The sequence below is a fragment of the Schistocerca serialis genome, chromosome 7 (genome assembly GCF_023864345.2).
Source record: "Schistocerca serialis cubense isolate TAMUIC-IGC-003099 chromosome 7, iqSchSeri2.2, whole genome shotgun sequence".
NCBI lineage: Eukaryota > Metazoa > Arthropoda > Insecta > Orthoptera > Acrididae > Schistocerca > Schistocerca serialis.
In genome coordinates this window covers 17,112,261-17,138,508 of record NC_064644.1, presented here as the reverse complement: position 1 = coordinate 17,138,508, position 26,248 = coordinate 17,112,261, and positions in this window count along the sequence as shown.

Genomic DNA, 26,248 nt, shown 5'->3' with positions numbered 1-26,248 from the left:
CTAATTTATCACTGTGTGAGACATATGCCTTTTAACTTGTTTACTAGGTCCACGGAGTTTGAAATACCACGCTTTGGTTTGAATTTAGTCTTGCTCTTAATTAGGACATCCAGTTTACTGGCTAGTTTGTAAAATGGAGCAGTGAATGATGATACAACTGGGCGAATAGGAACATCATGTTTATGCAGTTTAGGAAGCCCATACATTCTAGGAGGCACTGGGTTCATATTGGTTTACAATTTTGCTTCAAATTCAGAGAACATGCTTTTGCATGAATTGATTGCATATTTAACATCCTCGTTGAACAATTTAGTAGGGTCTTTACGAAGGACTTTGAAGCCTGTGGTATTCAGGAAATCATTAACTTTATCCACATAATCAAATTTGTTCAAAAGCAAAATACTGTTTCCTTTATCAGATTTTGTGGCAATGATACCTTGGTGTTGTAATTTCTGTTTTAAGGACTTGAGGGTGTGAAGTCAATAGACCTTGGGACGTTACACACGAATTTGGTTTCGTTCTTTAGTGCATTGGCAATTATATATTTTGCAGTGGTGTCTCGTTAGGGCATATTCAATATCAACTTTCATAACATACAGTTGTTTTGCTGATGGAAGGTGGGGAGGAGCATATCTAAAACCTTTCTTAAGCACTTTTAGTTCATTTGGAGACAGAACCAAGTTCGATAAGTTAATTACGCGTTGCGAAAAATTTTGATTACAGTTTGAGGTTAGAGGTACACTCACCTTCCTAATCATAGATAATTTCTTGTTCTGCCGCAAAAATACGTCGTGAATAACATCACTTACACTTTGACGAACTTCTCGATCGAAGACGTCGAACTCACAGTGGTGTAACTTAGATGTAATTGCCATATGTACCACTTTTAGATGTGTACACACGTTGTCACGAACACGATACCATTTCTTCATTTCTTCCTTTATCCACGTGTATCTTGCGACGTCAACGGCTTTCTTTGCAGCGGCGGATGTTCCTCTTGACTTGATGGAGACGTATTTTGGCGTAATTTTGCGTTGCAAACACTGTTAAACCAAATTATTGTGTAGACTTTGCTTTTTGTCTCAGTAATCTACTATAAAAGATGGATTGTGCTGTTGTGGCACATTTTATCATATTAACAGAATCTTCCGTCGGTTATGTTTTGCTAAAGGTGGAACCTATCCAAAAACATACGTATTGTTAAAGCAAACACGGAAGAAAAGAGCTTCAACCCCAAGATGATTACAGGATGAAATGTTCATCGTGATGAAATATGTGAAATCAGGGCTCAATCTTAAATGCTTAAATTTTCATTTTTCCCTCGCACTGTGCGATAATGTAACGCTGGAGATTTATATTGAAAATGACGTAACTTGAAGTGTCCCGTACCATCTGTGGTGTCACCGCCGGACACCACACGTGCTAGGTGGTAGCCTTTAAATCGGCCGCAGTCCGTTAGTAAACGTCGGACGCGCGTGTCGCCACTATCAGTGATTGCAGACCGAGCGCCGCCACACGGCAGGTCTAGAGAGACTTCCTAGCACTCGCCCCAGTTGTACAACCGACTTTGCTAGCGATGGTTCACTGACAAAATACGCTCTCATTTGCCGAGACGATAGTTAGCAAAGCCTTCAGCTACGTCATTTGCTACGACATAGCAAGGCGCCATTACCAGTTACTATTGATACTGAATCATGTACAGTCAAGAGCGACGCTCATCATTAATGGATTAAAGTTAAGTATTCCACCGGCTACGTTCGTTTTTCTAAAGTCTAATTTCCTTGTCCTGTTCCAGACCTCACGCCAGCCTGCGTGAGCTACACGCGTGCCTTTCAACTTCCTCTAGTACCCGGTGTTGGCTCACCTGCCAACCCACAACACCATCTTTCATGGGTAAAAGGGAAATGCGGAAGGATTAAACACATACTTCGACCTCTTGTTACTAACGCTGTGCTCTACGCCATACGAGACGCGAACAGCGTATGCTATGTGGTGGCGTATCACACACTTCCTTGGGTGACTTATGTAACATGAAGTGTACATAAAAGGAAGTTACTCCAAAATATATTTTCCTATCAAAATAAAATAATCGTATTTTATAAGATAGCAATGATTAATTTAATGAAGATATTTTCCAATAACATATTTGTAGATGTATGGCGAGCTTCGTACTTGATCAGTTTATATGAGCTCCGTAGACTGAAAATGTGAAACGTGCTGTCTAGAATACACAAATGATGACATCTTTTATCAATTACGTGGATAAGCCAATGCGTTGTAGGGAATGAAAATGTTATATAGACTCCTCGTCTAATGCGAAAGCGGAAATGTGTATACAATACGAATAATTTGCGAGAACGAGCAAGTGAAGTTCCAATGTCGCTGTGTGCGTGCCATTTAGAGCAAAAAATTTCAAACGGCACGGAATCTGATTTCACCCATAAAATGCTAAAATGTCGAGCGCTGTTATATATTTGTTACCATTCAACTGAATACAGCAGTTTGATTCATTGATTAATTATAAAGGTGTTGTTTAATCAAACTTTTCGTTACGGAGTACTGGTGCTACGCAATGTGTTTCGTTACCACTTTATTGACGAAGCTCAGTACTAGCTTCTCCGGTAAGAGTGGGTACTTTCAGTGTGTAGTCGTACCGAGGGTCGTGAAGGATTGTCTTTCGTCCCCAGAAGTAACTTGGGATTGAAGTCCATATGCAAAATGCTTTTCACAACACTGTCACGTTATTGCATTGTTACACGGGATGAGGTCCCCTCAGACGTGACTGTAATACATTTGCATTATTGGGCCAATTTGGTGCGTAATTATTGAGTCTGCCCAGAGTATGAATGAACGAGTGCGAAATGAATGAAGAGAATACTAATGCATAATCACGACACGTGATCTGTTTGACTTTACTGCCATTCGCACAGTGGCTGTGCGAACTTCACATACAGGAAGCCCATAGCCCCACTATGATTTAAAAAATGCATGACTTGGAAACTATTATAAACAGAAAGTCGCTGTTTATTGTAAAACCTTCGGCAGTTCTCAGAGTTTTTACTCCATTGCCCTAGTTTGCAGATTTTACATGGAGTGCTTAAAAATGGTGACATACCAGGAGAAGGTGCAATCTGTCATCTGCTATACATAATCCAAATCTACATCTACATCTACGCAGATACTCCGCAAGCCACAGTACGACTGTCTGTGAACCTCCTTTATTTTTTTATTTTTTATTTTATTTTTTTGTCATCAGTCGTCTGACTGGTTTTATGCGGCCGCAACGAATTCCTCTCCTGTGCTAACCTCTTCCTCTCAGAGCAGCACGTGCATCCTACGTCCTCAATTATTTTCTGGATGTATTCCAATATTTGTCCTCTGCTGAATTTGCCCTCTACAGCTCCATCTAGTACCATGGAAGTCATTCCCTCATGTCTTAGCAAATGTCCTATCATCCTGTCCCTTCTCCTTATCAGTGTTTTCCACATATTCCTTTCCTCTTCGCTTCTGCGTTGAACCTCATCAGTCCACCTGATTTTCAACATTCGTCTGTAGCACCTCGCAAATGCTTCGATTCTCTTCTGTTCCGGTTTTCCCACAGTCCATTCACTATCATACAATGCTGTACTCCAGACGTACGTTCTCAGAAATTTCTTCCTCAAATTAAGGCCGGAAATACCTTTTTAGCCACAGCTAGTCTGCTTTTGATGTCCTCCTTGCTCCGTCCGTCATTGGTTATTTTACTGCCTAGGTAGCAGAATTCCTTAACTTCATTTACGTCGTGACCAATCCTGATGTTAAGTTTCCCGCTGTTCTCATTTCTGCTACTTCTCATTACCTTCGTCTTTCTTCGATTTACTCTCAGTCCATCCTGTGTACTCATTAGACTGTTCATTCCCTTCAGCAAATCGTGTAATTTCTTCTTCACTTTCACTCACGATAACAATCTCATCAGCTATTCGTATCAATGATAGCCTTTCATCTTGAATTTTAATTCCACTCCTGAACCTTTCTTTTATTTCCATCATTGCTTCTTTGATGTACGGAATGAACAGCAGGGGGAAAGACGACATCGTTGTCTTACACTCTTAATAGGAGCACTTTGTTCTTGGTCGTCCACTCTTATTATTGCCTCTTGGCTGCTGTACATATTGTATATGATACGTCTCTCTGTAGCTTACCCCTACTTTTTTCAGAATTTCAAACATCTTGCACCATTTTATATTGTCGAACGCTTTTTCCAGTTCAACAAATCCTGTGAACGCGTCTTGATTTTCTTTTAGTCTTGCTTTCATTGTTAACCGCAACGTCAGAATTTCCTCTCTCGTGCCTTTACTTTTCCTAAAGCCAAACAGATCGTCATCTAGCGCATCCTCAATTTTCCATTCCATTCTTCTGTATATTATTCTTGTAAGCAACTTGGATGCATGAGATGTCAGCTCAGCTTGTCAGCTCTTGCCGTCTTCGGAATTGTGTGGATGAAAGTCAGATGGTATGTCGCCGCAGTAACACATTCTACGCACCAATGTGAATAGACGTGTTGTTGTCACTTCCCCCAATGATTTTAGAAATGATGATGTAATGTTGTCTATCTCTTCTCCCTTATTTGACCTTAAGTATTCCGAATCTCTTTTAAATTCTGATTCTAATACTGGATCCCCTATTTCTTCCAAATCGACTCCTGTTTGTTCTTCTATCACATCAGACAAATCTTTCCCTTATGAGCCCTAATATCTCTTAATCTTATCTTCGTGGTCGTTTCGCTCGATGTATGTTGGCATCTCGAAGCATCTCCTTAACTCTTGCGTATTGTTCGAACCTACTTGTAACAAAACTAGTAGCCCACCTCTGAATTCCTTCGATGCCTTCGTTCAATCCGGCATGGTACGGATGCTTAACACTCGAGCAGTTCTCGAGAGTAGGTCGCAGCAGCGTCCTACATGCAGTCTCCTTTAGAGGTGAACCATTTTTTCCTAAAATTCTTCAAAGAAGCCGAAGTCGACCATTTGCCTATCCAACCGCAGTTTTCACATGCCCGTTCCGCCTCATACCGCTTTGCAACGTTACGCCCAGATATTTCAACGACATGGCTGTGTCAAGCAGGACACTAGTAATATTATATCCGAACATCACACGTTTGTTCTTCCTACTCATCCGCATTAATTTACATTCTTCCACATTTATTGCTAGCTGCCATTCATCACACGAACTGGAAATTTTGTCTATGTCTTCTTGTATCTTCCGTGACAACGGTGCTGTGGAAGTATCAACGCCTGTATGGGAAGGCACCACTGGCAAAACAATGAGTTGGCTCAAAAACTTTAAAGGAACAGGCATTGTCAAAGACTTTTCTAGAAATGGGTGTCCCCATGTGTCTCAAGCATGTGTTGACAGTGTACCTGACCGAGGACCAGCTGTATTCGGACGCAGCCCCCAGAACTAAGCTCGTCATAACCTGAACTGCAGGAACCGAGTTCAGTTGTCCGCAAAGTGACACAGAAACGGTTACTCCTGTTTACATACAAATTGGAAATGGTCCAAGGATAGCAGTCAAACTTCCGTCCTCTGCGGTATGCATTCACGTGTTCCACGCTGGCCTCCATGGATGCTGAGAAACGTGCTAGCCTTCGTGTGGGACTCCCTGAAGTAATCAGAACTGCAGATCCTGCAATATCGAATCGTACATGGGCGGAAATCTAATATCACCTGTGTGATCTACGAACGACAAGTGGGATAGAGAAATTCTGGCATAACAGGAAAATGAAAACAGCTAATGTTTTACAACAAACCTCCATGTTCTCTCTCAAGTGATTTTTGTGATATGGTTTTTGAAATGGTAACAGGACTTGATGGACACCCTATAAATCATTCCACTACGCTTTGAAGGACAAATGGTGCGCAAATCTTCACTTCTCCCCTACCCCCTTGCGCCCCACTCGCAATCTCTTCCCTCGTTAGTTGTTTAGCGAGCCAATGATAATTTTAGAATTATATTAGATACGTCAACTTAATCAATATATATTATAAAAATGGATGAGTGAGTATGTAGTCATGCATTTCCTCTTGAACAATAGCTATAGGGTTAAGAACCACCGACCTTTCATAGTTCAGGAGATATGACGTAATAAACAATGAGCTATACGAGAAGCTTGCGCATTGTGCATGACGTTTACATTTATTACTTCTATGCTACTTATACTATTCGCAATGAATTTCGCACAGAGTATCCATATATGCCGCTTTATGTAGCTACACAGATATATCGTTGTACGACACATAGTTTAAGAGACATGATGTGATAAATACTGAGGTGCTTGAAAAAATGCATCACGTATGAACTCCTACTACCTTTATTCTTTACTGTTAAGACACATCTACAGTTGAATCAACTTAAGAAAATCCCTGACACCTCTCAGCCCTTTTGACAGCTTTCAACCACGAAGCGCAAGCGGCTGTAGACGAGAATAGCCGTCTATAGAGCTACGAATAGGCGCTTCCATAAATACTTTTACTAAATCGCGTCGTAGACACTCGAAACATCTGCACCCAGCGTAAAAAAACTGTTTCATTATTTCAAAGGTACAGGGTGTTTCAAAAATGACCGGTATATTTGAAACGGCAATAAAAACTAAACGAGCAGTGATAGAAATATACCGTTTGTTGCAATATGCTTGGGACAACAGTACATTTTCAGGCAGACAAACTTTCGAAATTACAGTAGTTACAATTTTCAACAACAGATGGCGCTGCGGTCTGCGAAACTCTATAGTACGATATTTTCCACATATCCACCATGCGTAGCAATAATATGGAGTAGTCTCTGAATGAAATTACCCGAAACCTTTGACAACGTGTCTGTCGGAATGGCTTCACATGCAGATGAGATGTACTGCTTCAGCTGTTCGATTGTTTCTCGATTCTGGCGGTACACCTGGTCTTTCAAGTGTCCCCACAGAAAGAAGTCACAGGGGTTCATGTCTGGCGAATAGGGAGGCCAATCCACGCCGCCTCCTGTATGTTTAGGATAGCCCAAAGCAATCACACGATCATCGAAATATTCATTCAGGAAATTAAAGACGTCGGCCGTGCGATGTGGCCGGGCACCATCTTGCATAAATCACGAGGTGTTCGCAGTGTCGTCTAAGGCAGTTTGTACCGCCACAAATTCACGAAGAATGTCCAGATAGCGTGATGCAGCAATCGTTTCGGATCTGAAAAATGGGCCAATGATTCCTTTGGAAGAAATGGCGGCCCAGACCAGTACTTTTTGAGGATGCAGGGACGATGGGACTGCAACATGGCGCTTTTCGGTTCCCCATATGCGCCAGTTCTGTTTATTGACGAAGCCGTCCAGGTAAAAATAAGCTTCGTCAGTAAACCAAATGCTGCCCACATGCATATCGCCGTCATCAATCCTGTGCACTATATCGTTAGCGAATGTCTCTCGTGCAGCAATGGTAGCGGCGCTGAGGGGTTGCCGCGTTTGGATTTTGTATGGATAGAGGTGTAAACTCTGGCGCATGAGACGATACGTGGACATTGGCGTCATTTGGACCGCAGCTGCAACACGGCGAACGGAAACCTGAGGCCGCTGTTGGACCACCTGCTGCACTAGCTGCGCGTTGCCCTCCGTGGTTGCCGTACGCGGTCGCCCTACCTTTCCAGCACGTTCATCTGTCACGTTCCTAGTCCGTTGAAATTTTTCAAACAGATCCTTTATTGTATCGCTTTTCGGTCCTTTGGTTACATTAAGCCTCCGTTGAAAACTTCGTCATGTTGCAACAACACTGTGTTCTAGGCGGTGGAATTCCAACACCAGAAAAATCCTCTGTTCTAAGGAATAAACCATGTTGTCTACAGCACACTTGCACGTTGTGAACAGCACACGCTTACAGCAGAAAGACGACATACAGAATGGCACACCCACAGACTGCGTTGTCTTCTATATCTTTCACATCACTTGCAGCGCCATCTGTTGTTGAAAATTGTAACTACTGTAATTTCGAAAGTTTGTCCGCCTGAAAATTTACTGTTGTCCCAAGCATATTGCAACAAACGGTGTATTTCTATCGCTGCTCGTTTAGTTTTTATTGCCGTTTCAAATATACCGGTCATTTTTGAAACACCCTGTATTTTCACGAATACATGGAAATGAAATTTTCTCGGTATTACACTACAAACACAGTTGTTCTTTGTTTTCGTTCCCAATAGAAAATTGGCAAATTTAATATCCGGGGAGTGCCAGGTTTGTTAGCTAGTTGAACTATAAAACATAATTAAATGTTACAAAAGCCAGCATTTGCTCAGTTGCGCTCAAAAGTATTTATTGCTTGCCCTCTTACAATGGGACGCTGCCGCAGGGTTGAGATCTGAGTTAGGCCATTCGAAAGACAGTCTATTGCTCGACCACGGTACGGAATCACCTCTTTTCCCCTGGGGAGCCAAAGACTCGCGATGTACATTTCTCCCAAATTCGAACCAGCTACCTCCGTGTCGGAGTGCTCACTTCCAACGTGTCTAAGCAGCCTCGGTCACATGTTTGTTTAGTACACCCATTTGTTTGTGATATGACTGGAAATTTCATATATACGTTATCTTCGGCAATGGTAGCCTCCATTTCCATCATAGAATGAACTGACGCATTGGTAAGACACCGTACATACATTCGGGAGGACAGCTGTTGAAAGCCCCGTTCGACCATCCAGACTGTTTTGTTGTGTTTTTCTAAAATAGCGCAAGGCAAATTACGGAGGTTCCTTTGAATGCTATACAGCCGATTTCCTTCCATAATCGGAGCTTGGACTGCGTCTGTAATAATCTCGCCCATGAGACGTTACAACCTCATGATCTTTCCGTTTCTTTCTTTAGGCAACAAAATAATGTCTTCCCCCACCGATGTTTCATTTTTAAGAGGAGTAGGCGCTGATTTGTGAGTTCCTGGCAGATGAAAATATCATCACGGATCATAACTCCAGCCGAGAACCTCTGTCACCATGAGAGACATTCTTCATCTACTAATAACGTAAACTCTATATCACATCCGCCTCAGATTTGGCTGTAAAATGGCCTAGTGGATAGCCCGCCAAAAACTGAACACAGATCAAGCATAAAAACAGGAGGAAGGGGTACTGAACCGCGAAAAAGAAGCAAAACATAAACAGTGAACGATACAAAATCAAGATATGCATCATCGAGCGAACTGCAACAACCACGGCATCGTGGTACAAAAAGGGAGATCCACGATCAAATCTCCATCGTGCCCCAAATTTTTTTCAAATTTGCGAACTGCCCGTTGCGTCACTGATGTATCTATTCTCCTGTAGTCTTGACAATTTCCATACTATACAATGGTTATAGAATATGAGTCACCTGGTCACAATATACTAACGGTGCAGGTAAAATGTGACGAATTTTTTGAAAGATTTCTTGATACCTTCAGCTGCCAATCTCTTTATTTCATGTACGATTGTACAATTTAGGGCTTAGGACATTTTCAAGTATTTCATTGATGATTTTTTTGGAGTAGATTATGCCATGTACGTCGTTGCTCCTATGACATCATGCTATGTTCATAACATTGCTCGAAAGTAACATGCTCCTTAAATAGCGTGAATATCTCGGATTTATTTTATGAGCATAACATGTCATAGGAGCAACGACGTACATGACATAATATATTACTAAAAATCATCCATAAAATCTTTCAAAATGCCCTAAGGCCGAAATTGTACAATCTTACATGTTGTTGTTGTTGTTGTCTTCAGTCCTGAGACTGGTTTGATGCAGCTCTCCATGCTAATCTATACTGTGCAAGCTTCTTCATCTCCCAGTACTTACTGCAAAATACATCCTTCTGAATCTGCTTAGTGTATACATCTCTTGGTCTCCCTCTACGATTTTTACCCTCCACGCTGCCCTCCAATGCTAAATTTGTGATCCGTTCATGCCTCAGAAGATGTCCTACCAACCGGTCCCTTCTTCTTGTCAAGTTGTGCCACAAACTCCTCTTCTCCCCAATTCTATTCAAAACCACCTCATTAGTTATGTGATATACCCATCTAATCTTCAGCATTATTCTGTAGCACCACATTTGAAAAGTTTCTATTCTCTTCTTGTCCAAACTATTTATCGTCCATGTTTCACTTCCATACATGGCTACACTCCATACAAATACTTTCAGAAACGACTTCCTGACACTTAAATCTATACTCGATGTTAACAAATTTCTCTTCTTCAGAAACGCTTTCCTTGCCATTGCCAGTCTACATTTTATATACTCTCTACTTCGACCATCATCAGTTATTTTGCTCCCCAAATAGCAAAACTCCATTACTACTTAAAGTGTCTCATTTCCTAATCTAATTCCCTCAGCATCACCCGACTTAAATTGGACTACATTCCATTATCCTTGTTTTGCTTTTGTTGATGTTCATCTTATATCCTCCTTTCAAGACACTGTCCATTCCGTTCAACTGCTCTTCCAAGTCCTTTACTGTCTCTGACAGAATTACAATGTCATCGGCGAACCTCACAGTTTTTATTTCTTCTCCATGGATTTTAATACCTACTCCGAACTTTTCTTTTGTTTCCTTTACTGCTTGCTCAATATATAGATTGAATAACATCAAGGATAGACTACAGCCCTGTCTCACTCCCTTCCCAACCACTGCTTCCCTTTCATGCCCCTCGACTCTTATAACTGCCATCTGGTTTCTGTACAAATTGTAAATAGCCTTTCGCTGCCTGTAACCCTGCCATCTTTAGAATTTGAAATAGTGTATTCCAGTCAACATTGTCGAAAGCTTTCTCTAAGTCTACAAATGCTAGAAACGTAGGTTTGCCTTTCCTTAGTCTATTTTCTAAGACAAGTCGTAGGGTCAGTATCGCCTCACGTGTTCCAACATTTCTGCGGAATCCAAACTGATCTTCCGCGAGGTCGGCTTCGACCAGTTTTTCCATTCGTCTGTAAAGAATTCGCGTTAGTATTTTGCAGCCGTGACTTATTAAACTGATAGTTCGGTAATTTTCACATCTGTCAACACCTGCTTTCTTTGGGATTGGAATTATTATATTCTTCTTGAAGTCTGAGGGTATTTGGCCTGTCTCATACATATTGCTCACCAGATGTTAGAGTTTTGTCAGGACTGGCTCTCCCAAGGTCGTCAGTAGTTCTAATGGAATGTTGTTTACTCCCGGGGCCTTGTTTCGACTCAGGTCATTCAGTGCTCTGTCAAACTCTTCACGCAGTATCATATCTCCCATTTCATCGTCATCTACATCCTCTTCCATTTCCAGAATATTGTCCTCAAGTACATCGCCCTTGTATAGACCCTCTATATACTCCTTCCACCTTTCTGCTTTACCTTCTTTGCTTGGAACTGGGTTGCCATCTGAGCTCTTGATATTCATACAAGTGGTTCTCTTTTTCTGCAAAAGTCTCTTTAATTTTCCTGTAGGCAGTATCTATCTTACCCCTAGCGAGATAAGGCTCTACAGCCTTACATTTGTCCTCTAGCCATCCCTGCTTAGCCATTTTGCACTTCCTATCGATCTCATTTTTGAGACGTTTGGATTCCTTTTTGCCTGCTTCATTTACTGCGTTTTTATATTTTCGCCTTTCATCAATTAAATTCAATATTTATTCTGTTACCCAAGGATTTCTACTAGACCTTGTCTTTTTACCTACTTGATCTTCTGCTGCCTTCACTACTTCATCCCTCAGAGCTACCCATTCTTCTTCTACTGTATTTCTTTCCCCCATTCCTGTCAATTGTTCCATTATGCTCTCCCTGAAACTCTGTACAACCTCTGGTTCTTTCAGTTTATCCAGGTACCATCTCCTTAAATTCCCACCTTTTTGCAGTTTCTTCAGTTTTAATCTACAGTTCGTAACCAATAGATTGTGGTCAGAGTTCACATCTGCCCCTGGAAATGTCTTACAATTTAAAACCTGGTCCCTAAATCTCTGTCTTACCATTATATAATCTATCTGATACCTTCTAGTATCTCCAGTATTCTTCCACGTATACAACCGTCTTTTATGATTCTTGAACCAAGTGTTAGTTATGATTATGTTATGCTCTGTGCAAAATTCTACCAGACGGTTTCCTCTTTCATTTCTCTCCTCCAATCCATATTCACCCACTATGTTTCCTTCTCTCCCTTTTCCTACTCTCGAATTCCAGTCACCCATGACTATTAAATTTTCGTCTCCTTTCACTACCTGAATAATTTCTTTTATCTCATCATACATTTAATCAATTTCTTCATCATCTGCAGGGCCAGTTGGCACATAAACTTGAACTACCGTAGTAGGCATGGGCTTCGTGTCTGTCTTGGCCACAATAATGCGTTCGCTGTGCTGTTTGTAGTAGCTTACCCGAATTCCTGTTTTTTTATTCATTATTAAACCTACTCCTGCATTACCCCTATTTGATTTTGTATTTATAACCCTGTATTCACCTGACCACAAGTCTTGTTCCTCCTGCCACCGAACTTCACTAATTCCCACTATAACTAACTTTAACCTATCCATTTCCATTTTTAAATTTTCTAACCTACCTGCCCGATTTAGGGATCTGACATTCCACGCTCCGATCCGTAGAACGCCAATTTTCTTTCTCCTGATAATGAGTAGACCCCGTCCGGAGATCCGAATGGGGGACTATTTTACGTCCGGAATATTTTACCCAAGAGGACGCCATCATTATTTAACCATACAGTAAAGCTGCATGCCCTCGGGAAAAATTACGGCTGCAGTTTCCCCTTGCTTTCAGCCGTTCGCAATACCAGCACAGCAAGGCCGTTTTGGTTAGTGTTACAAGGCCAGATCAGTCAATCATCCAGACTGTTGCCCCTGCAACTACTGAAAAGGCTGCTGCCCCTCTTCAGGAACCACACGTTTGTCAGGCCTCCAAACAGATACAATCGTACATAAAATAAAGAAATTGGCAGCTGAAGGCATAAAAGAAGCTTTCATAAAATTCATCGCAGCTGCGGACCCTATCGGACTGAAAATTATAAATTTGATGAACAGTAAGACCTGGCAAGATGCCGCATAGGCATCTCACGAGGATGAAAAGAAGAAATAAACGGGTGTGCACTGTGTTAGAGCAAAGGAATTCAAGAGTCAAAGCTTCGATAAGGGAACGCAAGAATCATAACATGTGGTACTTGTGTAGAACAAATAGGAGGTATGCACGTCTTAAGATCCCTTCGTTACACTTCATTGTTGCAAACGGAGTTACACCACCACACAGACCGAGGAAGGTGACGCAATGGGTATTGTATTGGACTCGCATTCGGAAGAACGACGGTTAAACCTCGCTTCCGGCCATCCAGATTTAGGTTTTCCGTGTTTTCCGTAAACCGCTGCTGGCAAATGTCGAGTTGGTTACTGACAAATTGGTTCAAATGGCTCTGAGCAGTATGGGACTCAGCTGCTGAGGTCATTAGTCCCCTAGAACTTAGAACTAGTTAAACCGAACTAACCTAAGGACATCACAAACATCCATGCTCGAGGCAGGATCCGAACCTGCGACCGTAGCGGTCTTGCGGTTCCAGACTGCATCGCCTTTAACCACACGGCCACTTCGGCCGGCGGTTCCTGACACACACAGTGGTTACGGTTATTACAAGCCACACTAGAAGTTGGGAAACGGGGCCAAATTTCTACTAGTTTACTGTCGAGTTGAGATTTTCACAAATGTTTTATTCGTATCTTACAGAAATTAGCAGTACGGCAATAAACAGCCTTTTAAACACGCCGATAAAGGGAATCAAGTAATTTATAGCAGTACAACAATTTAAAAATAAAAAGAAACACACAGAAGCTAGCAGTACGGCAATAAACAAGCTTTTAAATCACGCCGCTAACGGCAATCAAGTAATTTATAGGAATACAACAGTTTAAAAAAAATTTTAAAGGACATTAGTGAACAGGCTACTAAAGTAAATACAGAACTTTGTTCATAAAGTACGATGAGGTAGTGAAGCTACCAACACCGCCATTAAAAAAAAATAAACGGGTGTCAGCAAATACACGATTAGTGGCAATAAAAGGAATTTACAAACTTGGAGGAATTTAAAAAAAGTTTAAACGAAAGTGTCCTGGAATATCATTAGAACATAACAGATATGACTTACCCGTGTAAGGCGGCCACAAATCACCCACTCAGGGATGCTCAGGCTAGGCAGAATACTGACCAATTTAAATACGCCCGTAAACACAATTGCCACTCCTAGGCTGGTCACTGCACCGACTTTTAGCCAGCGAAAACTTGTTATAAGATGGCTTAACTTGCTGACAGTATTAGAGCTAACCTCGTGCAAGGAAACATTACACCACAGTCATGAATGAGCGACCACATGATCAACCAACAAGAAGCATGAATTTACTCATAACCCACGACAGAATAGCGAAACAATTAAACTGCCAAAACTACACCTCCCATCGGACAGTAACGAGAGGAGGAGGAAATATCACTGTCTTCAATTACATCGGTGCCAGGGACAGGAAACCCGGTCGCCGGAGCCCACAAGGCAGAAGAGACGCTGGTCACACAAAATTATTACTTAATGATTAAACCTTCGACGGACTTAACTTACAATTATGCTCGAACAGGCAGTACACGACCTCCGATGGCAAGGATCCACACATCCGACCACGCACGCGTCGCCAGCGTACGCAACACGCCACGGTCACGCGACAACACTCTCTGTCACCGGAGTTCACGTCTTCTCTGCAACGTTGACGGGTAGTGACCGCTCCTTTATGTTAGGTGTCTCCTTTTGAACTCCAGTGTTGAAACGGAGGGTTTAAAGAAACTTGTTAACGTCCCACCAAGGCAAAAAATTTACAGCAGCTACTCGTGGGGCGATTCTGTATACAACCAACACGCGGGGAGATCTTCCGTCAACACGACCCGCTCGTTACACACAACTGACATACATGACGTGGCGACTCGGTACGACCGACCACGCCTGCTTCGCGCTGGAGAGCCACACTGCCCTCCCGTGTCCACCACTCTCTCTGCGTGTCAACCTCCTACTTCGGCGCCACCACACGAGGTTACAACCGGTCAAAGATCTCACTTCCTCCATAGCAGTTTCCCGGAAGCAAAAACGCAGATATCGATAGCAGAGGGAAAAGACAATGACAGACAACATATCAAACAAACATGTCAGGGGAAGAAAAGGAAAACCAATGCAACCTAAACACAGGGTGTAGCACGAGTCGATACACGGCTCAGTTCTTTTAAAACGACACGGCCGGTTTCCTTCCACAACCTTGACAGACCCTGAGCTTGTACTCCGTCTATAATGATCTTAATGTTGACGGGACGTTAAATCCAATCGTCTTTTATTTACCACGACACAGACACAAATCTGAATACAGCTGACAGACACGTTAATAGCCGGACTTACAGTTCACAATTTTGTGAAAAGAAAGGGGGCACGAGGGAGATTTTTCTAGGCGCTACAGTCTGGAACCGCACGACCGCTACGGTCGCAGGTTCGAATCCTGCCTCGTGCGTGGATGTGTGTGATGTCCTTAGGTTAGTTAGGTTTAAGTAGTTCTAAGTTCTAGGGGACTTATGACCTCGGTAGTTGAGTCCCATAGTGCTCAGAGCCGTTTGAACCACTTTTTGAGGGAGATTTGAATACAGATCTTCCCCTTCGCAGTTCAATACCGTAACCACATAAAGACGCCGTGACTATTCAGACTCACTCAATGTGGACCGCTCAGTTTCTATTTTGCTTGTTTCTTCACAGTTCAGTACGCCTTCTTCCTGTACTCATGCATGATATGTGTTTAGTTTTTGACGGGCTATGCACTGGACCATTTTATCGCTAAATCTGAGGGGGCTGCAATCGGCAGTTTCTTTTGTGAGCTATTCCTGAAAAGGACTACGAGATCCCCCCGCCCAGTCCCCACCAAGTCACAGCTTCACTTCTGCTAGAACCTCTGATGGCAAGTGGGAGTCATGACTTGGCCGTTCAATCGATAAAGAACTTTCCCCCAAAAGGGAAAGGTTCCGCGTTCGAACTCCTATCCGGTATACAGCTTTCAACTGCAAGGAAGATCAAAATTCAGTAATTTTTATTCATGCCTGCTCCTGCAAATTAATCGCTAGAGTGGAAAAGATATACTGGCTGACAATAAAAGTGAAGCACCAAGAAAGAGACGAGCAAAGAAAACATTACGGGCTGACAGATTTTGTGATGTTCTTTCAACGATTACCGAAACTGAGTCAAATTTAGGAAAGAACATTGCAGTATGAGCCCACTTGTCAGCACGTGGTGGCACCCCACATGATCTGGATGCGTGCACTAATTTGTTTCGGAATTGTGTCATAAAGGCGATGTGTCTTCCCCTGAGGCAGTGTGGACCACATTTGTTTTAACTGGCCCTTGATAGCGTGGAAACTGTCAATGAGACGGGTTTGACGTCCTAGCTGCTCCGTCGGGGATAGATCTGGGGACCTTTCTGGTCGTAAGTGTACTATATAATAACGCAGACATTTCATACAGACACGTACCATATGGGGATGATGATTATCTTGTTGACAAAAGCGCACCAAGGTACTATCGCATGAGAGGTGGCATATGAGATCACAGATTGTTCGTGTTCGCACCGAGCGAGGTGGCGCAGTGGTTAGCACACTGGACTCGCATTCGGGAGGACGACGGTTCAATCCCGTCTCCAGCCATCCTGATTTAGGTTTTCCGTGATTTCCCTAAATCGTTTCAGGCAAATGCCCGGGATGGTTCCTTTGAAAGGTTACGGCCGATTTCCTTCCCCATCCTTCCCTAACCCGAGCTTGCGCTCCGTCTCTAATGACCTCGTTGTCGACGGGACGTTAAAACAACACTAACCTAACCTAACAGATTGTTCGTGACCCAATCACTAGTAGCCGTAACCCGGAGTCATACCAGATGCCTGACCACACGACGATGCCAAGACTAAAAGCACTGTGCCTCTGCAAAATATTGGTAGAATAGGGATTCTCCCCAGGGCACCACCATACTCGCCATCGATGGACATCTGAAAGAGTGCATAACCACCATTTGTGGCTGAACATTCTTCCCGGTCACTTCACTTCTCCCAAAACTGCCGACAACTTTTGGTGTTAACGGTAATCTACGCCTGGGACTGTAATACTTTTGTCCGGGTTCTACTAGTTTCCGACCACCAGTGGTGCGGGATGACAAAATGTTGCAGGGAGATTATAGGTTACGACGAGCTTGGTGCAAGAAACGGCGATCGTCCGATGTGATGGCCAGAGGAGGCTGACGGGAATCCTGACGACGAGTCTGCCTGCCCTAACCCGTCCCCATGCAATCCAACTTCGAGCCAATGTCACATCGGAATGCACCTCAGATCTCGATACTACACGCTAACGGGCCACTTTTTAGTCTGTCATGTGCTGATAAAGATGTCCCACACGCGTAGGCGGCATCTGTAAATCTTCATCCACATCTACACTTCTGGAAATTGAAATAAGAACACCGTGAATTCATTGTCCCAGGAAGGGGAAACTTTATTGACACATTCCTGGGGTCAGATACATCACATGATCACACTGACAGAACCGCAGGCATATAGACACAGGCAACAGAGCATGCACAATGTCGGCACTAGTACAGTGTATATCCACCTTTCGCAGCAATGCAGGCTGCTATTCTCCCATGGAGACGATCGTAGAGATGCTGGATGTAGTCCTGTGGAACGGCTTGCCATGCCATTTCCACCTGGCGCCTCAGTTGGACCAGCGTTCGTGCTGGACGTGCAGACCGCGTGAGACGACGCTTCATCCAGTCCCAAACATGCTCAATGGGGGACAGATCCGGAGATCTTGCTGGCCAGGGTAGTTGACTTACACCTTCTAGAGCACGTTGGGTGGCACGGGATACATGCGGAAGTGCATTGTCCTGTTGGAACAGCAAGTTCCCTTGCCGGTCTAGAAATGGTAGAACGATGGGTTCGATGACGGTTTGGATGTACCGTGCACTATTCAGTGTCCCCTTGACGATCACCAGAGGTGTACGGCCAGTGTAGGAGATCGCTCCCCACACCATGATGCCGGGTGTTGGCCCTGTGTGCCTCGGTCGTATGCAGTCCTGATTGTGGCGCTCACCTGCACGGCGCCAAACACGCATACGACCATCATTGGCACCAAGGCAGAAGCGACTCTCATCGCTGAAGACGACACGTCTCCATTCGTCCCTCCATTCACGCCTGTCGCGACACCACTGGAGGCGGGCTGCACGATGTTGGGGCGTGAGCGGAAGACGGCCTAACGGTGTGCGGGACCGTAGCCCAGCTTCATGGAGACGGTTGCGAATGGTCCTCGCCGATACCCCAGGAGCAACAGTGTCCCTAATTTGCTGGGAAGTGGCGGTGCGGTCCCCTACGGCACTGCGTAGGATCCTACGGTCTTGGCGTGCATCCGTGCGTCGCTGCGGTCCGGTCCCAGGTCGACGGGCACGTGCACCTTCCGCCGACCACTGGCGACAACATCGATGTACTGTGGAGACCTCACGCCCCACGTGTTGAGCAATTCGGCGGTACGTCCACCCGGCCTCCCGCATGCCACTACACGCCCTCGCTCAAAGTCCGTCAACTGCACATACGGTTCACGTCCACGCTGTCGCGGCATGCTACCAGTGTTAAAGACTGTGATGGAGCTCCGTATGCCACGGCAAACTGGCTGACACTGACGGCGGCAGTGCACAAATGCTGCGCAGCTAGCGCCATTCGACGGCCAACACCGCGGTTCCTGGTGTGTCCGCTGTGCCGTGCGTGTGATCATTACTTGTACAGCCCTCTCGCAGTGTCCGGAGCAAGTATGGTGGGTCTGACACACCGGTGTCAATGTGTTCTTTTTTCCATTTCCAGGAGTGTACATGTCTATTTAAATCTACTCTACTGGCCATTAAATTTGCTACACCACGAAGATGACGTGCTACAAACGCGAAATTTAACGGACCGGAAGAAGATGCTCCGATATGCAAATGATTAGCTTCTCAGAGCATTCACACAAAGTTGGCGCCGGTGGCGACACCTACAACGTGCTTACATGAGGAAAGTTTCCAACCGATTTCTCATACACAAACAGCAGTTCACCGGACGTTGCCTGCTGAAACGTTGTTGTGATGCCTCGTGTAAGGAGGAGAAATGCGTACCATCACGTTTCCGACTTTGATAAAGGTAGGGTTGTAGTCTATCGCGATTGCGGCATTGCTGCTCGCATTGGTCGAGATCCAATGACTGTTAGCAGACTATGGAATCGGTGGGTTCAGGAGGGTAATATGGAACGCCGTGCTGGATCCCAACATCTTCGTATCACTAGCAGTCGAGATGACAGGTATCTTATCCACATTGCTGTAACAGATTGTGCAGCCACGTCTCGATCCCTGAGTCAACAACCATCTGCACGAACAGTTCGACGACGTTTGCAGCAGCATGGACTATCAGCTCGGAGGCCGTGGCTGCGGCTATCCTTGACGCTGCATGACAGACAGGAGCGCCTGCGATGGTGTACTCAACGACGAATCTGGCTGCACGAATGGTACAACGTCATTTTTACGGATGAATCCAGATTCTGTTTACAGCATCATGACGCTCGCATCCGTATTTAGCGACATCGCGGTCAACGCACATTGGAGCGTGTGTTGGTCATCGCCATACTGGCGTATCACCCGGCGTGATGGTATGGGGTGCCATTGGTTACACGTCTCGGTCACTCTTGTTCGCATTGACGGCACTTTGAACAGTGGACGTTACATTCCAGATTACATACCCGTGGCTCTACCCTTCATTCGATCCCTGCGAAACCCAAATTTCAGCAGGATAATGCACGACCGCACGTTGCAGGTCCTGTACGGGCCTTTCTGGATACAGAAAATGTTCGACTGCTGCCCTGGCCGGCACATTCTCCAGGTCTCTCACCAATTGAAAACGTCTAGTCAATGGTGTCCGAGCAACTGGCTCGTCACAATACGCCAGCACTACTCGTGATGAACTGTTGTACCGTGTTGAAGCTGAATGGGCAGCTGTACCTGTACACGTCATCCAAGCTCTATTTGATTCAATGCCCAAACGTATCAAGGCCGTTATTACGGCCAGAGGTGGTTGTTCTGGGTACTGATTTCCCAGGATCTATGCATCCAAATTGCGTGAAAACGTAATCACATGTCAGTTCTAGTATAATATATTTGTCCAATGAATACCTGTTTATCATCTGCATTTCTTCTCGGTGAAGCAAATTTAATGGCCAGTAGTGTATATACATACTCCGCAAGCGACCATACGTTGCATGGCGGAGAGTACCAGGTACCTCTACTATTTAGTTCCTCTCCTATTACACTCACAAATAGAGTAAAGGAAAAACGACTGGTTTTTAAGCCTCCAAAATAGATGTAATTTCCCTCATCTTATCTTCGCGGTCCTCACTCGCCGTGTACGTTGGCGGGAGAAGAGCTGATCTGCAGCCGTTCTCAAATGCCAATTCTCTAAATTTCCTCGCGAAAACAGCGTCCTCTTCCCTTCAGGTATTCCCGTTTGAGTTAACGAAGTACGTCCATAATACCTCGTGCTGACCGAAACTACCGGTAACAAACCCAGCAGCACACTTGTGAATTGCTCGAATGTCTGCCTTTAATCCGACCTAGTGGAGATCCCAAACGCTCTAGCAGTTCTCGAGAATGGGTCGCACAAGCGTTCTGCATGTCGCCTCCTTTATGGATGTGCTACACTTCCCCAAAGTTCTCCCAACAGCACGAAGTCGACAACTCCGTTTCCCTACTACCAACCTCACGTGCTCATTCCATATCATATCGCTTTGCTGTGTTACATCTATATATTTAATCCATATGACTGTGTCAAGCAGCACATTACTAACGCTGTATTCGAACGTTACGGGATTGTTTTTCCAGATCACCCACATTAACTTACATTTTTCCACATTCATCACACCAGTCACTCAACCACGAGGCATCATCAGCAGACAGACGTAAGCTGCAATTCATCCTGTCCGTCAGATCATTGACGTATGCAGAGACTAAGAGCGGTCTTACCACACTTCCCTATGGCACTCATGACGATAACCCGGTCTGTGCTGAACAGAGTGACCAATCATCATATGACGCTGTGCCTCACCAAGCCTGGCAACATCACTAAACACGAACAACACCTACGCACTGTGGTGGCCACGCTACATCTCACACATAACTGCAACTCTGTGTCATTTATATACCCACTGACGGGGTGTGTATGTGTATGCAATTTACATTAGCGTTGGACCACATCTTCTGGGTGCTTCACTTTTTTGTCAGACAGTGGATTTTTTTTTCCAGGCGACAGGAGTGGACATTGTAATATTAGTAATTTTCGCCTCACAAACATTAATATACGCTCAATAGTAAATGCCTGATGGCCTAAAGTTATCGAATAATTTTAAAGTAAAAGAAATGAACCATCGCATAGCAGCGACAGAGTCTATTATTCTTTATCTTTGCCGTTCTTGCGCGGTGCCTGTAAATCTCTATGTACATGTATCGATTAATGGTATAAAAAAGAATTCTGTTGTTTCAAGACAAATGAGGCTTTTGCGCCTCACCTTTTACCGTTTGTATTCTATCAAGGCGGACGCGGACTTGCTGCGTTCCGCAACAGTATTTTATATTCTATGTGAAAATATTGAGTGAATACGCTAAATGTTATTTTTTTTTAATCAGAAAACATGTAGTTTCTTGTAACTGATTACGAACAGACAGCATCAAGAGAAAATTTTGACTGTTATGTAACTGTTTCTATTTAACCACAATGGTCATATATTGTAATTTCATGTGAAAAGGTACGTAGCATTAAAAAAAAGGTGTGTTACAGGTAAGTGTGCTTATTTTAGTAAATTAACCTTGATGATTTCCATCTCCTCATTTACTTGAATTATAATTATTTTGTGTTACTTCATCACCAGAAATTACGATCACGCTGATGGGCCGAACGCAGCGTGAGGCAGAAGGAACATTATCGTTTTCCTATTATTTCTGAACCAACTTTTTTGTGCAGTGCTGCATTTCTTTTAAAGTCTATAAATCTTCTGGTCCCTTAGTGTTGATCCGCGTATGACTACATCGCGACTATAAAAATGTATCGAAATGATAATGTTTCTTCCGAACGATCTCAAATATATATATATCAATATGCTGCTCTTGTTCAGGTATTTAATGCTCAACGTATGTTATTATAACAGTGTAAACAATCCCTGATTCTGTTGCCAAGTGGCCCACCAAAATATTCACTTTTTCGACATTTAAAAAAAAAATAACAATTCCTTTTCTTTTCGTCCCCCAAGAGCAACGCTACAAAATTAATTTTAAACCTGCGGAACTGGAACGTTTGTGCAGTCAGGTTGCGTGGGATAACCAGGGGAGCGCTCCTGCTGTCATACGAAATCCCACTGCACACCATAACTCCAGGTGTAGGTTCAAAATGGTTCAAATGGCTCTGAGCACTATGGGACTTAACATCTGTGGTCATCAGTCCCCTAGAACGTAGAACTACTTAAACCTTACTAACCTAAGGAGTACACACACGTCCATGCCCGAGGTAGGATTCGAACCTGCGACCGTAGCGGTCACTCGGTTCCAGACTGAAGCGCCTAGAACCGCACGGCCAGTGTAGGTCCAATGTGATTAGCTTGCTGTCAGGTTGGTTACAGGCCCTCAATTGGTCTACTTCTAACCAACACACGGCTATCACTGGCACCGAGGCAGAACAAGCTTTCATCAGAAAATACAACAAACCTCCACCCTGCCCTCAAAAGAGCTCGCACTTGACACAACTGATGTCGCAAATAGCGGTGGGTTGGTGTCAGTGGAACCCACGGTTCATGAGTCTGGCTCGGTGCTGTACATGACGTAACCGAACAGGTCGTTGTGTCACTGTGGTGCCAACTGCTGCAGATGCAGTACAATGCACCAGAGCCGAACACCGAACAGGGTAGTCTTTCCTCTCGGTAGTGCCAAGCGACCATACATTATCGCGACCGCTGCTGCCAGCAGCCATGTAGACTGGCTACATTCCCGCCCTTTATGGGGATACGGTCTTGAGATCTACACTACTGGCCATTAAAATTGCTACACCAAGAGGAAATGCAGATGATAAACGGGTATTCATTGGACAAATATATTACACTAGAACTGACATGCGAATACATTTTCACGCAATTTGAGTGCATAGATCCTGCGAAATCAGTACCCAGAACAACGCCCTCTGGCCGTAATAACGGCCTTGATACGCTTGGGCATTGAGTCAAACAGAGCTTGGAGGGCGTGTACAGCTACAGCTGCCCATGAAGCTTCAACACGATACCACAGTTCATCAAGAGTAGTGACTGGCGTATTGCGACGAGCCAGTTGCTCGGCTACCATTGACCTGACGCTTTTAATTGGTGACAGATCTGGATAATGTGCTGGCTACTGCTGCAGTCGAACATTTTCTGTATCCAGAAAGGCCCGTACAGGACCTGAAACATGCGGTCGTGCATTATCCTGCTGAAATGTAGGATTTCATAGGGATCGAATGAAGGGTAGAGCCACGGGTCGTAAGACTTCTGAAATGTAACGTCCAGTGTTCAAAGTGCCGTCAATGCGAACAAGAGGTGACCGAGACGTGTAACCAATGGCACCCTATACCATCACGCCGGGTGATCCGCCGGTATGGCGATGACGAATACACGCTTCCAATGTGCGTTCACCGCGATGTCACCAAACACGGATGCGACCATCATGATGCTGTAAACAGAACCTGGATTCATCCGAAAAAATGACGTTTTGCCATTCGTGCACCCAGGTTCGTCGTTGAGTGCACCATCACAGGCGCTCCTGTCTGTGATGCAGCGTCAAGGATAACCGCAGCCATGGTCTCCGAGCTGATAGTCCATGCTGCTGGAAACGTCGTCTAGCTGTTCGTGCAGATGGTTGTTGTCTTACAAACGTCCCCATCTGTTGACTCAGGGACCGAGACGTGGCTCCACGATCCGTTACAGCCATGCTGATAAGATGTTTGTCATCTCGACTGCTAGTGATACGAGGCCGTTGGCATCCAGCACGGCGTTCCGTATTATCCTCCTGAAACCAACGATTCCATATTCTGCTAACAGCCATTGGATCTCGACTAACGCGAGCAGCAATGTCACGATACGATAAACCGCATTTGCGATAGGCTACAATCCGACCTTTAGCAAAGTCAGAAACGTGATGGTACGCATTTCTCCTCCTTACTCGAGGCATCACAAAACGTTTCACCAGGCACCCCCTGTCAACTGCTGTTTGTGTGCGAGAAATGGGTTGGAAACTTTCCTCATGTCAGCACGTTGTAGGTGTCGCCACCGGCGCCAACCTTGTGTGAATGCTCTGTAAAGCTAATCATTTGCGTATTACAGCTTCTTCCTGTCGGTTAAATTTCGCGTGTGAAGCACGTCATCTTCTTGGTGCAGCAATTTCAATGGCCAGTAGTGTAGATAAGCTCGATACTGGTCATGGTTTAGTCAAACGGAGCAAGTAGGAAACCTTCTGCCTCGGCAGCGAGAAGAAGTGCTGGCCAGATAGTAGTTTACAACGATGTTGACTGGGAGATTGCCTGGTGACGAGCCCTGGGAATGCTGGACACAGATCATTCCACAGGTTCTTGGAAATGTTTGTCAAGACGCCTTACGAGCTGCTGAGTCACCGAGGAACCATAGCGGCTCTGGGAAATCCGAGGCTGTTTTGCAAACCCAGAATGGAGGTGTGTCGGCACCTGCCAAAATGCTACTTTCCCTTGGATAGTATTATTTCTGGTTCCCAGGCCACAGTTATATCTGGAACTTAATATGGAAGGAACAAGAGAGGGAATGGGGGTAATAGGGAACTGAGTGACGAATTACAGCTCATTGTCTGGTTGTTTATGAGATGGCCAAACAAAAAAAGGGCAAGGGCGAAAATTTGTGTTCTTGGACACAGAAGTGGAATGAGTAGGGGAGGCAGTGAGTTTTGGTCAAGAGTTGGAGCTGGTAGTGGAATTGTGAAGTGGTGGCGGCGGCGTGAGGGGTTGGAAGCAGCCTGGAGGGCCAAGGCAGTGGTTCGCCAAGGACCGGTGGAGATCGGAGAGGCGCAGTCTTGACTGACAAAGGTAAAGTGCCGTTGTTAATTTTCTGTAGTTTCATGTATGTGTGGGGGCAAGCTATTCTGATTGGTCGAAGATTGGAGGACTGGTAGTTTGTGGGTTTTACTAACTGTCAGGATGGCCTGACAGCGGCTAGATTAAGCATTATTTGCCATAGTTAATTTGACAAAATAAATACAGAGACTAGATAAACCCTTACTTGTCAAAATGTGAAAGTATGGAAATGGGTGTTAAAAAACGTGAACAAAACCCTTCTACTTGTAATTTACGTAGCCAAGTCCCTTTAACGGTTGTCTCTCCACCTGAAAGTGTTAAACACTGAGGTGACAGAAGCCATGGGATAGCGATATGCACACAAACAGATGACGGTAGCATCGCGTCTACAAGGTATAAAAGAGCAATGCATTGGCGGAGCTGTCATTTATAGTCAGGTGATTTATGTGAAAAGGTTTCAGGCATTAACTTTCACCACGGCAAAAGCAGTGGCTCGTGGCCTTCAGTTAACAAACGAGAGCAGCGACGATTCCTTAGAGTTGTCAGTGCTAACAGACAAGCAACACTGCATGAAGTAACCGCGGAAGTCAGTGTGGGACGTACGACGATCGTATCCGTAAGGACAGCGTGGCAAAATTTGGTGTTAACTGGCTATGGCAGCAGACGACCGACTCGAATGCCTTTGCTAACAGCACGACATCGCCTGTAGCGCCTTTCCAGGGCACGTGAGAATATCGGTTGGGCCCTAGACGACTGCAAAACTGTGGCCTGCTCAGATGAGTCCCGATTTCAGTTGGTAAGTGCTGATGGTATGGCTCGAGTGTGGCGCAGACCCCACGAATCCATGGATCGAAGTTGGTAACAAGACACTTTGCAAGCTGGTGGTGGCTCCATAGTGCGCTGTGTTTACATAGGACGGACTGGGTCCTCTGGTCCAACTGAACCGATAATCGACTGGAGGTGTTTATGTTCGGTTACGTGGAGACCATTTGCAGCCAGTCAACGACGGAATTTGTATGGAAGACGACGCGCCTTGTCACCGGACCACAATTGTTCGTCATTGGTTCGAAGAACATTCTC